This window comes from Fundulus heteroclitus, chromosome 7, assembly GCF_011125445.2.
Source record: "Fundulus heteroclitus isolate FHET01 chromosome 7, MU-UCD_Fhet_4.1, whole genome shotgun sequence".
Taxonomy (NCBI): domain Eukaryota; kingdom Metazoa; phylum Chordata; class Actinopteri; order Cyprinodontiformes; family Fundulidae; genus Fundulus; species Fundulus heteroclitus.
Window position 1 is genome coordinate 35,191,651 of NC_046367.1, and position 16,745 is coordinate 35,208,395.

A 16,745-nucleotide genomic window follows, 5' to 3' on the forward strand; every position below is an offset into this window, starting at 1 on the left:
TTTTTTCTATTTTTAGTCCAGGCTTCACAAATGTTTCATTTCGTTTTAGTTGCCTTTGTATGTGCCAACAACAGCCTCAAGCAAAATCACATATATATATTTTTGGTCATATTGAAATTAAAGGTTGCTCCAAAGCGAGTGTTAATAATCTACACTTATCTTTCTCTACACGTTGAAAAGGGAAAACCTAAATGAATTGCTTCAGTTGGTAACAGGTAATTTAATTAAGTTGAACATCAACTTAATTTACACCTAATCTATTTAGTTTATAAGTTGTCAAGTCAAACCATTGCAAATAAATCAGGTCAGGTAAACCTAGTTAAATCACTTGTTACCAATTGAACCAATTAATTTAAGTTGTTTCGGCATTCTCTTTTTAGAGTGTATAATTGTGCACCCATCATTGTGTCCTAAGTTTTGAAGCTTTTTGAACTATCAAATTTCAATCAAACAAACATATTTGTGTCTTTGCTGTCAAACAAGTGCAAGTACAATCGCAGATATTAGTAGAGATAGTGGGATCCCTTGGTTATTTCAGCTGCATGAGAAGTGGTTTTGTATGATGTTGGATAATATTTGATGAGGAATTTGATTGGCACTCGGTTAATGACAACACAAAAAAACGAACAAAAGTAATGAAAGACTTAAAAATAATTGCATTTGCTGCGACTGGTTGAACTAATTTAAATGTTTCCTCTTCTTTTATTAAAGTGGTTTTAGTAAGTTTGCAGGTGTGGCTGCTGTCCAGCCCCCACTTGGCACCACTGATTTGTTCATCTTTAATTTTTATTTATATATTTACAGAAAGATATTTTTTTTTACAGCAACAGTAGTTGTGTAACTATGAAGCTAAACCAGTGACAGCTTGCAATGATACTGAAAAAGAGATTTGACATTATAAAATCAAACATTGAAAAATTAAACATTGAAAATCACTTGAAATGACATCGAAAAAGAGATTTGGCATTGAAAAATTAAATAATGAAAAATTAACATTGGAAAATCAAACATTGATAATCAAATATTGTTAGAAAGTAAGAACTTATGATTCTCATTTTATGCTGCAGCTCTTTTTTTTCCAATGAAAGATGTTTTCAGTGTCACTGCAGAGTTCCTCAGCTTCGATCACTACAATTAGCTGTAAAAGCTAAAAAAATAACGTTAATGAAAATAATACATTTTCTCGTGGTCGAGCATTGGTACTTGAATAGGAGCTTTCTGTAAGTTTACTGCAGAGAAAATGAGAATATCATACATTTTTACTTTTTAATAATGTTTAATTTTTAATGTTTGATTTTTCAATGCTAAATCTCTTTTTTGATGTGATTGCATAGGATTTTTCCATGTTTGATTTTACAATGCCACACCTCTTTTCAATATCATTGCAAGCTGTCATTGGTTGAGCTCCATATGTTACCAAGTCAACTGGATTAGACACTGACGTACTCTGAGCAGGTTTCTATCACATGCTATGTTAGTTACTCAGAGAAAGATCTGTTTTCTTTACAGGGACATCTGAATTTTCTTATGACTGGCAAACTAATGGTACTTGGTCAGATTTTGAGTACAAATAATGAAAATAAATTGACATTACACATCTGAGTGAATGAAAAAAGATATTCAGGCGATGCACGTTGTGTCGTCACTGCGGGCAAGCAAGAAATAATGAAATCTGTTCTGAGCCGCAACCTCTCCATGGTGGCTCCGTGGAGAATCCAGCAAAGAGTCAGCGAAAAGGGGGAAAGATGAAAACCTCATCAAACTCTCACGCCTCCTCCTGCAATCTTACTGTAACGTGTGAGGACGTGGTTAAGGAAGATTAAAGTTGAAAGGGCAATAATTACCCTGTCTGAACGCTCTCAACTCCTGTCAGTGGAGGATCTGTATGATCAATTACATTAGAGACTGGTTTTTATTATAGAACAGCGGATACCACAGTACTGCTCACATTCATCTGCATGAGGCATATAGGCAATAATTGCATCAGGAACTTAAATTGGCTTAACTCTGTGTGTGTGTGTGTGTGGTGTGTGTGTGGGTTGTGTGTGTTGTGTTGTGTGTGTGTGTGTGTGTGTGTGCTAGTACTTGTAGCTAAGTGAGAAAATTTTTATGCAGTTTACTAGTAAAGGGAGGACCTTTTTGGGCTGATGTGGTTTAGGTTACGGTTAGGCCATAGAAGGAGGTGAAAATTATGGAAGTCTATAGAAGTCAAGCAGGGTCCTCAAATTGTATTTAAACAAGGATGTGTGTGGTGTGCGCTATTAAGAATAATTAATTTACTACTGAAGACGATGATCCAGAGGGATTCGTGTTTCCTCAACAGCTGGGCTGTTGATGCCAGTAGTATAATTTTGTTGCATTTGACAGGTGACGGGGGTGAAGACATGTGATCACTGTGGCTATAAAATCCGTAGACGTGCTTCTCTTAATTGTTATTTCAAAGTAAAATAAAATCCCTTCACTAGATGCCTTTATGTAAAACTTAATTGACAGACCTGGAATAGTGATTTCTCAAGTTCTAACATCTCCTTTGGCGTTCCGCCTTCCGGCGTGCGCTGGGGAGCCAAAATATTATGACACCTCCTGCTTAATATGCGGCCGGCGCTTCATTCGCTGCCAACACATCTCAAGCTGGCCGAGAGACAGAGTCCAGAAGATCTGCGGAGGTGACCTTCAGTAACCAGGCACCAGCTGCGTGGTAACAGATCCTTCAAGTCATGTAAGTTTGCAGGTGAGGCCGCGGAGGATCAAACACGGCTGACAACATCCTGAACAAGACTTTCCCTTGTTCGTGTTTTCGTCTCTCCCCAGTTCACTGCCAGTGACTACTCACAAATAGATTGACCCTATTTTATGGCATCCCATCGATTTGGATTTTGGGAGTCTCTCCAGTCTTCACACCTGCCTGTTTCTCTCAGAGTTTGGAACAGTTCTCCTGATCTTCTTTTGCCCGAAAACAGTAGACGGGCCTTGACAAATAACTCGTTGTTCATATTCTGACGACATTTTTGGGATTCACCAAGTTAAGGGCTATTTTCACACGAGCTCATCTTTTATCCAGAGAGTGCAGTGCCTTAAAAGCATACAACTTTTTCTTTTTTTTTATGACAGACGAATAGAAAGTGGAACATAATTGTGTGAAGTGTAAGGGGAATGAGGAAATACCTTATAGAACCACCTTCTGCTGCATTTACAGTATTCTACCGTAGCCCTGGATAGCCTCCAAATGGTTTCCTTCAAGAAGTCCCCTGCATTTAGCTCCGTCCGTCTCCCCCTCAACTCTGACCAGCTTTCATGTCCCTGCTGAAGAAAGGCGGTGTGATGCCGTTACCATCATGTTTCACCATCGGGATAGTGAGTTCCTGCAAATGATGTGTTAGTTTTCTGCCACGCATCATGTTTTGCATATAGGGCAAAAAAGTTCCAATTTGGACTCCTCCCACCAGACCAACTTCTTCCACATCTTTATTGTGTTCCCTCCTTGGCTCGTGGCATGATGCAAATCGGACTTCTTACAGCTTTCTTGAACAATGGCTTTCTTTGTGTCGTGCCTCCATCCAGTATTTTAATTTCTCCTCCACTTTATCCCTGTTTGTGGGTCTTCCTGATGCTGGCGTTCACAGAACAGCAGCGTTTATCTTGAGAATAAATACCACAATGGTGGACAGATTCTTAAGGCCTATTGAAGTAAGGGAGGCTAAATAAAACGTAATGTGACTCTTTGAATATTTTATTTGTAACAAAAAAAACGAGAATACCACATATCATTTTCATTTTACTCTATATTTATGCAATGCAATCACATGCAACCCCAATAAAGTAGAATAAAACAGCTCATGGTCATAACCTGACAAACATGTGAAAATATTCCAATAGTACAAATACTCTTGCGAGGCCCTATGATGTGCTAGTTCTTCAATTTTGGGTGGTTTATCAAATGTGTGAATGGATGTTAGTTTTAAAGGTGCTGACCCAACCAGCCGCTGGGGGATTAAGCAAAGCTCTGATCTCCATACTAATCAGCAGACTTGCTGTTTCCCAATTACTCTGCTGCTGGTTGACCTTTTTGTACAACTTCTGCAGTCTCCCTCGGGTATCGGGATGCGCCCAAAGAAACATTATATTTACATACCTTGTGCTGTGAGGCTGGGAGATTAGACAGCAATTATGTAACAATTGTCCAGGACCAAAGGAAGACATCAAGAAAGCAAGTAAGATATGAAAGTGCTCCTTTGCGGGTAAAGTGCTTCCCATTCAGGTCTCATAGGATTCTGATCAAATAACAAGCGGCCCTCCGCTCCAGTTTGTATTGCTATGCCCAAAGTGATTTATCTCCGCTGTTAGGTGCATCGACTGAACTGTTCAGCTGAGCATAAAGGATTCAAGGATTCAGACTGAGTCTAAGATGCAGCGATCACAGCGGCGTGCTGTGCCAGCCGTAACTCTCAATATCACCTGTTTCTTAGTCTCTGCCAGTCACAGGAACCAAAAAGCCGCCGTGTCTTCCATGAAGGAAAACAAAGGACGCAGCATACAAACTGCTGCTCTGTAATTGTCACTGCACTCTAAAAAAAGGGGATTAAAAAAGTTTGGGAGTGTTGATTTTTTTTTTTTTTGACAGGGTGGGGTAACCAAACTCCATGGCATGTTACATTTTACTCCTGCAGAAAATAAAACGATAGTACAAGAAATAACCAGTGACAAATCTGTCACACTTCACCAAAGGAATATGCATCATTACTCTGACCTTGGAGGTGTTTTTCTTAAAATACCTGTATTTCGTTGAATTATCTGACCCAAATAACCAGCAGAAGACAAATCAATAAGTAAATGTTTAAAGTTAAAGTAATTCATTTTTCTTTTTTTCTTTTCTTTTTTACTGTACTCCTATTTGATAGAGATACAATACAATATTTTTCAGCTGTTATGATTGAAAGAGAAGTGAAAGTGAAGATATATACTAACAATATATTTTAACAAGTCTGTTATTGAAAGTCAGATACACTTTTTTCTCTTCCCCAGACTTTAATCACACTTTAACATGTATGTTAGCACAGCTATTTAACTTAAAATCTATCAGAAGATGGAAAAAAAGAAATTCAATGTTTACATCTTTTATTTACTTATTTACCATATAAAAACTGAGATGGGAATCATTGTATTGATTTCAAAACAGAAAAGCAGTCGTTCTTCCCACTGCTGCTAGAATGATTTGACATAGTCACTATAATATTGCAATCTACAATATGTATTCCTTGTTATTTTGATAAAAAAAATAAATAAATCATACTTAACCAAAAGCATTGAATCTCTTCATCCTTCAGTCCCTAGTATGGTGAATAAAGTATTTTGAAGTTGTTTAGCTCATTGTAGAGCAACACAAAAAGAATAATTGGCTGGTTAAATATTCAGCTTCCCTACATACATGCCACTCACAGATATAAAACTGTGTTTCTTTCAGAAAAGTGATGGGTGCCATTACTTGGATTTTTTTTTTCCGTAACAGTTCATGTTTTTTGTAACTTGAAATAATTCTCAAACAGCTGATTTTGTCTTTCTAATCAAGGGAACATGTGGGAACCTTCTTTCAGCCAGTGGTCACTCCTGGGCTTTGCCTGGCATCTCATCACAAGGATTTTTTTTTTGTCTTACTTCTGGATCGTAACTTTTTTAAAAACCTCGATGTAAGTGAATGGCCAACTTCTGGACCTGAAGTTTGGCTTTGTCAGCCCTTCATCTTTGATAGACTCACTCTTCACAATTACACACGGCTTTTTACTCCCAGGTCTCAACCAACTAATTTATATCTGTGGTTTCCGAAACAGTTTTTAACTCTTAATAGATTCTAACGCACACAGGAAAGTTAAGCATAGCTGAAAATATGTGCCAAAGAGAACCTTAGTGGAATACTGATTAGACAGTGGATTTAAGTGGGATTTATGGCAGGGATGAGCTCCTCATTTATTATTTGTACTACCACCGTCATGTGTGTTGTCAGGCTTTGGGATGGGGCTTTGTCTCTGTCATCATGTGTAGAGCTTTCTTGATTTTCAGCTACACGGGCATAAAAGACTTTAGAGATTGGGATATGAGCAAGCAAGATTGATCGACAATGAATCAATGCAACAACTCATCCAAAGAACAAAACAGGTCATTTATCATGATCAAATTCTGCACATTCAGGTTCAGAAACAGTCGAATGGGCAAGAGCATTGAATATTTATATGTACACACCTGTGTTTGAAATATTTTGCTTTGGCCATTTATTAATAAAGAATAATCAGGTATAGCGACAAACAAGAAGGGCGGGTGGCTGGATGGATGGAATATACAACAATAAAACTAATTGAAAATGGTCGATGTTATTAGTTTAAAAAAAATTTCTATGAGACATTTCAGACTTGTAATAATGAAAAAGGTTTGAGTAATTTTTTCAGGTGTTTTGTTATTTAGATAGTCCAAGATATGAGATATACTGTATCTGAATGCTCTATAATCAGTGCAGCTGTAGGAGCATCCCCTCTCGTTGGAGCAGCAAACAGTAACCAGTTTGTTGTTGGATCTCATATGCTATGCAGGGTGGTTGGACTGGTTGAATGCTGCATGCTGCTGCTTTTGGACTTAATAAGCAGATTTTCTCCTGTACCAGCGATGTTTACAGTCAGCGTGACGTTTCAGGTTCAGATTTAGATTCAGTTAAGTGCAGAGCGAACTGCATACCTCATGAGGGTCGAAAAATGCATAAGCTGACATTAAGTTTTGGATCGATCGACCTTCCTTACTCCACTGTAGCTGCATGAGAAATCTTAGTTTAGTGACACCTGGGAGTCATCTTTGGTGGACTTTGATGTAATTTTTTTTTAAAAGTGGTTACAGAACGCCACATTTTGTACGAAGTTGCACACATAAACATTTTTCTTGTGGTTATGTTTAAAACAGCACACCCTTAAACGCATACTTTAAAAGTAAAATTGATGTGCACATGTGCACCCATTGCATCTTTCATTTTTTTTTGTTATTTTACAGAATAAATGTCAGATTTAATGTGAAGGGGGAAAAAAAAAACTTTGGAGGGACTTCTGTGTGCGGTTCTATACATAAAAAACCTGACATTTTCTCTGAGTTTTGTCTAATTTTAAGATCTGCTGTATTTATATAGGCAATACGCAAAAAACCTTCTGCAAGTCAGCTGGTAGATGTAAATGAAGCACTACGTTCTATACCTACCAGGACTGTCGCAGGCACCGATGAGATGGTATACGCCACAGGAATAGTGGTGCGGGAGCTATTTTCCTGTAAGATACAGGACATGTCTTATTAAGAGTAGTGCTACCCCCATGGAAGCCAAGTTTGGAAACTAAGATTAAGGCAACAGGGACAGAAATGTGTCAGCTGTCAGAGAAATGGAAAGGTGTGATCATCAAAGAAAGGCCATGGATATACTCAGCCTGTCTCTACCAAAGGTTCTATAGACTGCCTTGCAATACCTCAAAGCTCTGGTTTCTCATTTCAAGATGTCCACTAGAGAAGCAGAAGCAAGGAGAATAAAAACAATGTATTCTCAGTGGTAGGGTAATAACACGAGACTTTATGCAACCAGAGCTGAGACTGAGTAACACTGCAGAAGCGTCGTGGCAAACTAGGCATTACGTGACACTGATGCCCTGTGACTGGAGGAGCTGAAAGACGACTGCAACAATGTCCCAGACCAGGATGAAATACAAATCACAACACGGAGTCTCAAGTATGAAAGGTTGGACTACATCGGGCCCTGTCCTGATCCACACCCACTAGTTAAAGAACCTCTCCAGTTTCCACTCCAGGAACTCCCTGCAGCACAGATGAACCAGCATGTACTGGATGTGATCCACTAAGGGTCAATGACTCAATGTCAGACAGTCCAGATCATGAAAAAAACAAAAACCCAGAGAGGGACAACCCCACTAAACTACTCATCTCTGCATTAAATGTTAGACCTGCCAGGTATAAAAGCAAAAAGTTGAGTAGTTATATGAGTCAAAACCAGAGTTGGTGTTACGTGAGATCTTCTCCTTTTTCTTTTTAGGATTTTTTAAAAAATATTTGAACAGCTCCTAAAATATATCTTTTGTCAGTACTGGGAGCTTTGTTGCAGGTAAACTGTCACAACATCACAATTTTCTTCACATTTGTATAATAGTATCAACATAAAATAGCAAAGATAGCAAGATTAAATGTGGAAAATAGTTGTCATACCTAAAATAATGTAGAAGCAATTACAGAAATAATATATATATATATTTTTTTTTTTTTTTTTTGAGAAATGCTCTGTTGTTTTGGAGAAACTTCACAGTTTATCAATTAGATGTAGAAGGGGTTTTATGCTTAACAGTATATCTTTGCATGCACAGAAGAACAATCTTTGAACGGGTGTAAGGGGAGTATCGAATTAAAAGCACAACATTTCCAAAGAAATTGTTGAAAGACTTTCAGGAAGTTTGGAAAACTATGACCCAGGATGATGACAACTAAAAAATTCCAATAAGGTCGGGCCCCGTTGGAGAAAAAAACTTTTGAGGAAATGTAGGGGGCACAGCACTGTTATGTACAGTACAGTGTGTTCTTCGACAACTACTGAGAAATAGATGATTTATTTGCCTCTTTTATTGCCACTCCTTTCCTACTGTTATGTCCTGTGTGTCACCTTTCTGACAGCAAGTCAAATATTTATATACCTTTATCTTGCTGAGTTTAGTAAGCTCATACAGCTGTCAGCTCAGTTTTATTTGGGTAGCCATTTTTTTTTACCTAATTCAGTAATTTTGTGAACTATTCATTCACAAAACAGCATCAATTTTAATGTACAGTGCAAATCAGGATGCTCTTAGGAGTTCTTTCATTACTTTTACTTAACAAATTTATACTGATTATTCAAAATGCAGAATCTGAAATCAAATTGATTGCTTTATTCAACAGACGCGTGGTCCACAAAGAGATAAAAAACAAAAACAAGAAAAATTAATAAAAAAAAACAAAACAAATAGAATAAAAAATAAAAAATAAAAAAATCTTATAAAAGACTTGCATACCAATGTTTCCACAGAGCCAACTGGAATCTTAGCGCACTGAGAGAGGGATGTGAAAACATTACAATAAGACTATTCAATGAGCTGCCCAAACGACACATAAACCTGTATTTTAGATTTCTCACAAGTGCCTGGAATGTTCTGACATGTGCGTTACAAAACATCTCACTTGCACTGAAGCGATTATCAAAATAATGACTCACTGAAAATTGTAACATTTACTTTTTTTTATCTAGACATACAAAAGGGGTCTCTAACCTACTGAATAAGTCTTTTCATGTCTTCCGGAAGCATGGGTATTTCTTCTAAAAACAAACAATGCTAAAGTAAAATCTTCTGCATCTATGGCATGTTACATTTTCTGCATTTTCAGATTCAGTAAAGTGTCAAAGTATGCATCTCCCTTCTCTACAATGGCACATTAATACCACAAGATTCCCTTCATTTTCTTAGGACCTTGTAGAATAGATCAAATCAAAGTAGGGCACGTGTGTGTCAAAAAAGGAACATTATGTGTGTTTTCAATCCCAATGAGTCAACATTTCATGGAACAAGTACAGCTGCAATAACTGGATATGCCTCAAACAGCTTTGCATGTCTAGAGATTCAAATGCTTTCATGCAAAATAGCTCCAAACTGAGACAGATCAAGATTTTCTGTGAAAGACAGTTTCAAGTCTTGCAACACATTTTCAATTAAACTTAGGTGAGGGCGTTCACTAGGCCGTTCTAACATATAAATATACTTTGATGTAAACCACCCAATTGTTGCTCTGGGTGTATTTTTAGACACATTGTCCAGCTGGAAGGTAAACTCCCATTCCAGTCTTCACTTACTTACAGTTTTCCTCCAGGACTGTTTGTTTTAAGCTCCATCCATCTATCTAATGACTCGGACCAGCTTTTATGGGACTGCTAAATAAAGACAACCCACAGCATGATACTGTGGCTCATATGGAAATATTTTGCTTAAAGTGATGTGTAGTGTTACTTTTATGCCATATGTACATTGTGTTTTGCATTTGGCAATACTAGTTTAGTCTCCTCTGACTAGAGCACCTTCTCCTGCATGTTTAATGAATCCCCTACATGGCTTATTATTATGTACGTGGACGCCTCAGTATGTGTTGGAACACATCGTGCGTCGGCAAAAAAATTGGATGGGTTTCTCCTACTCTAGGCTAGCATCAGAGCCAATGGAAGTCAATGCAGAGGAAGGAACCATGCCCGTATTTTGCAATAGTATTGTAACCGTAGGCTGCAGTAATGAAAGTAGATTATTTAGTTTGGGCTTAGATTGGTTCAGAAGATGTGTTTTTACTCAGAGAGCACATTAAAGAAACCGGAGGTCATTTGTCTTCTCTGTATTTCACAATGAAGGTTGCATCACGTTGCAAAATTAAGTAGTTACAGAGTGCCAGCACATGCAAGAATCTGCAAAACAATTCTTTTTGAAGGGTCTTAAGCTCCAGCCCCAGTTGCAAGCAGGGTAACGTAAGATGCTGGAATGACCTGGAAATTTTAAAGATCACTTTTCCAGGCTGTCAACACACATGCTGTGTGCAAATAAATCAAGGAATCATTGTTGTTGGTGTGTACAGAAGGCTCATGATTGTGTGTGTGTGTGTGTGTGTGTGTGTGTGTGTGTGTGTGTGTGTGTGTGTGTGTGTGTGTGTGTGTGTGTGTGAGAGAGAGAGAGAGAGAGAGAGAGAGAGAGAGAGAGTAAAATACATTTTAATGAACAAACTTGTTTATTTAAACATCAAATGTATTCATTTTTGCATTTATTAATGCGTCATACCATGTGTCTGTAGAGCATAAGCCAAAGTATTTCAGCATGAAAGCAGGCGTTTTTTTAATAAATTTGTTAAGACAGGGCAATTCAGCACGAAAACACGTTTAATGTGTGACAGCGTCCTGTATCTTCTACATCCCTGTCGTTAGCAACAAACCAGACCAGTAAAAATCGGGAAAAGATGTGGGTCATTATCATTTATTTTAGTTAGTGCATTTGTTTGTACTGAGGAAGCTGTTTGCCTGAGTGTGAGTGAGGGAGCCAAGAAAGAAAGAAAGGAAGGAAGAAAGAAAGAGAGTGAGTAAAGTACTCTTTCTTTATATAACACCTTTCACAGGATAAAAACCACAAAGTGCTTCACAATAAAAACAACCACAAAAAACACAAAATAAAAAGATAATATGAAAATGCAATATCATAGCATAAAACTTGTTAAAACTAGTTAAAAGCCATATGGAACAAATTGGTTTTCAACTTCAGCTTCTTGAAAGAATGAACAGAGTCAAGACAGCGCAAAGATGGAGGCAGTTTGTCTGATTGACGCTTCTCCATGTCTTGGCCGGTTTGGAGCTGAGTCTTATTTTTACATGATGGTTTGACCAGCACTTCTGAAGGCAGTTGGTTGCACCTGATTTTATTCAGGGGTATGATAATAAAGAGAAGATGCATATTATAATGATCAGACATTTTTGTATTTAACAAAATACAGCCCAATAGATAAATAAAATCAGTTTTTTTTTTTTCTTTCACTTCACAATGAACAGTTATGAGCAACTTTGTGTTGGTCTCTTAATCCTAATGAAAACATTCAAAGAAGGACTGTAGTTACCTTTTTGACATTACATTTCATAGCCTTTATTGTCATTGTGCATGTGCACAACAAAAACTATTGCATTCCCTGTACCTCATTAAAACACACAATGAAAATAACATGCAAGACGGTTTAATTTTTTAAAAAAAAGGATACACACCAAGTGCTACATAAAGTGCATTGTGCCATTTAAGCTATGTCTGATTACAGGAGTATTGGTTGATAACTTTAATGGCACTTGCATAAAAACTCTATAAAATTCTGGAGGTCCAGTCCTGCATTGATTCATAACACCTTCCTGGTATCAGCGACTCAGACAGATCATGTCCTGGATGAGAAAAATCCTGCATGATTATTTTTGCTTAGCACAGGCATCTGATGTTACAAAGGTCAGACAGTATGGGAAGTGGTGTCTTTATAATGTCCTAGGCTGACTTATGTTCTCTCTTAAGAGTCTTCCTGTCAGTTGAGGTGCAGCTTGTAAACCACACAATGAGATCATGAGTGATGGTGCTTTCAACAGAACATTTATAAAAAGGCAGGAGCAGCTTCTGGGACATATTAACTCTCCTTAATGACCTCAAAATGTGCATTTGTTTTTGTCTTTTTTCACAAGAGTAGTGGTGTTAATAGTCCATGTAGAAACCCTGAGATGTGTGAGTCTCAAATAATATGAAAGCACTGACCCTCTCCTCCACACCATCCCTGATGTTTAGAGTTCATTGTTCACCTTGACAATAATTGTTAAAAACTGGAGCTTTAGACAAATGTTTCACTAAATGCATCTTTGGCAAAACTGTATGAACCTGTAATGTTTCTTTATAAACTTAGTGATACATTATCACTCGGAGGAAACCGTCAACCTAAAACTGAATAAACTTCTTGCCAAGTCATATTTCAAGCATCAAAAATTCCAGAGCAGCCGGTGAGTGTCTGAGCAGCTCTGTTTGATGAATAGCTATTTTAGAGGCTATGGTGTTTACTGAAAACCACTAAAGACTGCATCCCTCGAGGGGTGTCATTTTAGAACTCATTTCAGAGCTCATTTTCTGTCTGAACGTGGTTTTGGACAAAGGTAAATCAGGAAGCCGAGATGAAGATCCCAGTCAAAGTAAAATGAAGGAAAACAAAGTGAGGCACGGAAGGTGGTCATAAAGGCTGTTCTTCAGAAACATCATTAGCCACCAGCTGTTTCCCTGTCTGTCAGGCTGCTGCCGTCCAATCTGCACAGTTTCCATGCAGAATAATCTTATTTATCCTTCCTCCTCCCGTAACTTTATGACATCCTTCTCTATGATTAAAAAGGAGCAGAGGGAAGGGAGTGGAGATATTGAAATGTGTCATCGTGACGAGTTTGAGACGGCGTCTTCACTTATATCTCCCATTAATCATGGTTGGTTTGATTTTTGCTGATGAGTGCAAAGCTCTTTAAAACCATATCAGTAAAAGTGAGAAAGACACTAAGGAACCTTCTCAAAACAGTAAGGTTGAATCTTATAAAACATTTGATGGGTGAGGGTCAAATCATGATTTCTGCAGAATCTCATAGCTTCCTTAGCTTACATATCCAAATTGTTTCACAGGCTTTTATAGAAGCTGTTTTGGAGGCTAACTGACGAAAACGTCATTAGCATAATGTTAATATTAGAACTAGGACAGCTGCCTTAGAATGGCTAATACTAATAGCTTAACCTTTAATTCAGTTTGTCATTAAACAGCAAACATAAGACATTCCAACATCATTACAGAGTTTTGCCTAAAATCCAATTATGAAACAGACTGCAGTGGGTGGTAATCTATTGTTTTCGGTGAATTTGGAGTGCCTGTAATTATGGTAATTACCCTGCTTTCACACAAAATCATGTTCTTCAGCAGCAAAACAGAAGCTCTTTATATTTATTTATTTATTTATTTTTTCATTTTAAAAAATGGACAGGAATGCTCGCTCAGTATGACAGTTTGCTTCAAAGCCGGTGACTCAATGCAGGCAGCCGTGTTTCCTTGGATAGAATTTTTTTTTCACCAAATGGCTTAATAAGCTGTACTAAGAACAATTTGAATTGCATGTAACTGAATTTCAATCTGTCTACATGACTGGATTGAACTGACTATGTATGTCCTCAAATAAACTGGATCTATTTATTCTGTAAAAGGAACAGAGGGTAACTAATTTGGCTTTTAATTAGCAAAAATCAAGTATTACCTTCATAAATACATATTCTAGCAAAGTCTAATAACCTCAAACAAATATGAAAATATTCTCATAACTTAGAACTTGTACTTTATTAATACATAGATGTTGGTGCACCCACCGGGAGGCGTCATGTTGCATCACTATTTCTGATTTCAGTAGCCAAAAGCCAGATAGTAAACTTGTCAGCCATACAGGTACGTGTTTTCCCTCTCTGTCTTCTATATGATGACGTGCTGTTGGTGGAGGAGGAGGAATATAAACAAGCAAAGACGACTGTAGATCATTTTTATTTTCTGTTTAAATGGAGGACTATCCACACTCTTTGCCCAGTGAGAGGGAAGAAAAAGTAACCAAGAAAAGAAAAAGAGTAATAACCGGGAGAAAACGATAGTCTACATCGGTTACTATTACCAGGTGGAGATATTCATGAGGGAATAGGTTTTAAAATGGATGCGGAGGTTGCAGGGTTGCTGCTGGACAGGTAAGTTAATTCAACATAACAGTGAAGTTTATTTAGGCTTTATGTTAGAAACAGGGCAGCGTAGTCCAGGAGCAACAGCTCATTTTTTTCTTTCATTTCCAGAAAAATCGTCCAATATACCTTTAAGTGTCTTGAGACAACATTTGCTGTTTTGTGGTGTACATGGTCAGTGTTAAAAACATGTTGCAGTACCAAGAATTCAGCCTTAGCTACTAGGACTGTTAAATTAGGTTAAAAAAACAAAATAACCAAAATAATAACCAAATAATAAAAATCAAAAGAGCAGAGGCCTTACAGTAATCGGGTTGTCACAGTTCAACATGTCAAAACAGAAAATGTGATTATTAGTAATTTTTTAGCAATTTTTGGTATATAGCAAGTTAACTTTACTCACCCCTATTGTGGACATGTCACACCATCGACACATGGGGATGCATGCACAGCCTTGCTAAACAAATGGACATATCTCACAACCCTGAACTTTTTAATAAAAAAAAAAAAAATCTTTGCTGCTTATAGTCCCCCCCCCCCCCCCCTCCACACACACACGTAAAAATGCATTAGGCATATTTGCATGTTCATTTGGGAAAGTCTGATATTGAATTGATATTTTACCATGATAGCACAGAAAAGGGTTTTTGTTGAATAGGTTTCTCATGAAGAGCATAGTTGTGAAGTCATGGCTGCACATTATAAATGCACCACCACTACCGGGTCTTTGTAAAGGTCACTTCGAGTCAAAAAGCAGGGTTCATTTGTCTTTCTATCAAACCTAGAAGAAATTCTCCAAGGCAATTTTCACACCACATTTTCTGCACAATGTCTTCCATATGCCGACTGCTTTACGACTCAGAATTTGTGAACAAAACAATGTCCTAACCACCCATTAAACCTGAGACATCGTGGCTCAAGATCAGTGAGAAGAGCAGTTGTTTGGAAGTTGGAGGGTTGTGAGTTTGATCTGGGCTTATATATTATGTCACACAAAGATTGTGGGATTTCTTATAGCTTCTTAGTGCCGGTAAGGGACATTGCAAGCTCCCTATGCTAAAAAAGCTATGTTAGGAAGCATATAGGCTCCTTTTCCTACCTCCTTCTTTACTGACTGCACTATTTGAACAGCACTTATCATGGTGACTGCTGAATCACTTCCACTTTGGCTGAAGAGTCCTTACCGATTAGTCCCGTTTGGATGCAGCCCTGATCTCTTGGTCCTCTGCCTCCACAATCCCCAGAGTTCAATGACAGACTCACCTCTGGTTTCCCCTGTCGAAGAATATCCTCGCTGCTCTCTCCTGGAACTGCTGCCTGGACCCTTTGACTTACAAACACCATAACTCACCTGCCTGTCAACCATCCAATGCTCCAACACTCACCTGCTCCGTCTTTGTCACCGTTTCCCCCCCGGAACAAAGAAACAACCATCATCTACTATATGCCTCACACACCACAATCTGCCAACCCTCGGAGGATATACTCACCTCTTCCCTTGGTTTACCTTCAACAGTAAGAGTCAGTTTTCTTATCACCACCGTCGCACACGTTTCCTATCTCACAGCATGTAATAATTACCTGCCTCTCCTCTTCGGTTGACATCCACTCCTGAAGAGACATTAATTATTTCCATTGTATCAACAAACACTTTGAACCTTCCTCAGTTGTCCCGTAGTTGTTTCTTGTACAAGGGTCTCATTGCAAACCATTATGTCACCCATGGCATGATGCAACTGTCACCACGCTTGGCAGTTGGTGTTCATATGCCTAAAATTGTCAATTCTCCAAAAATGCTTTTTGTCATTGTAGTCAAACAGCTCAGTCTTTGTCTCATCCAACCATAAACGCTCTGTCCAGAAGACATTTGGCTTGCTTATTAGGGCAGCTGCTAATTTCAAAGCAAGGTGCTGATTTTAGAGCAGGGGATTTTTGTTTTTTCGTGGTTGGCACTGACTCCTTTGACATAAAACTGGTCTCACTGTGGAAAGTGACACTGGAGTTCCCAGAGGTTTGCAGTTAATGTCAGGGTCGAGCCAAGGTAGGTTCCTGGGCCAGACAGCCAATGCTTTTGGCCAAATGTGATCAAATATCCAGCCAAAATTAAAACAGAAGTTTGTCCATTGCGGCAAAAAGTATCCGGTTGAAGTGTTACTTGCTAAAGGCCATTAAACTAACTATTAGTGGGAGTGTTTATAAAGATGTGAGTCCATATCTATATGTTTTGACGGTAATTTTAAACTTGTACTCTTTGTAGTTATGGTTAAAGATAATATTATCATATCATAAGTCTTTCATGGAAAACATACAGTATAAAAACCTTATTAAAAAAGACAAATTAATTTCCCATTGATGTCCATGATGACTGCACATAAAGGTCTGAACTGAACCGCAATGTAAGGAATCCAG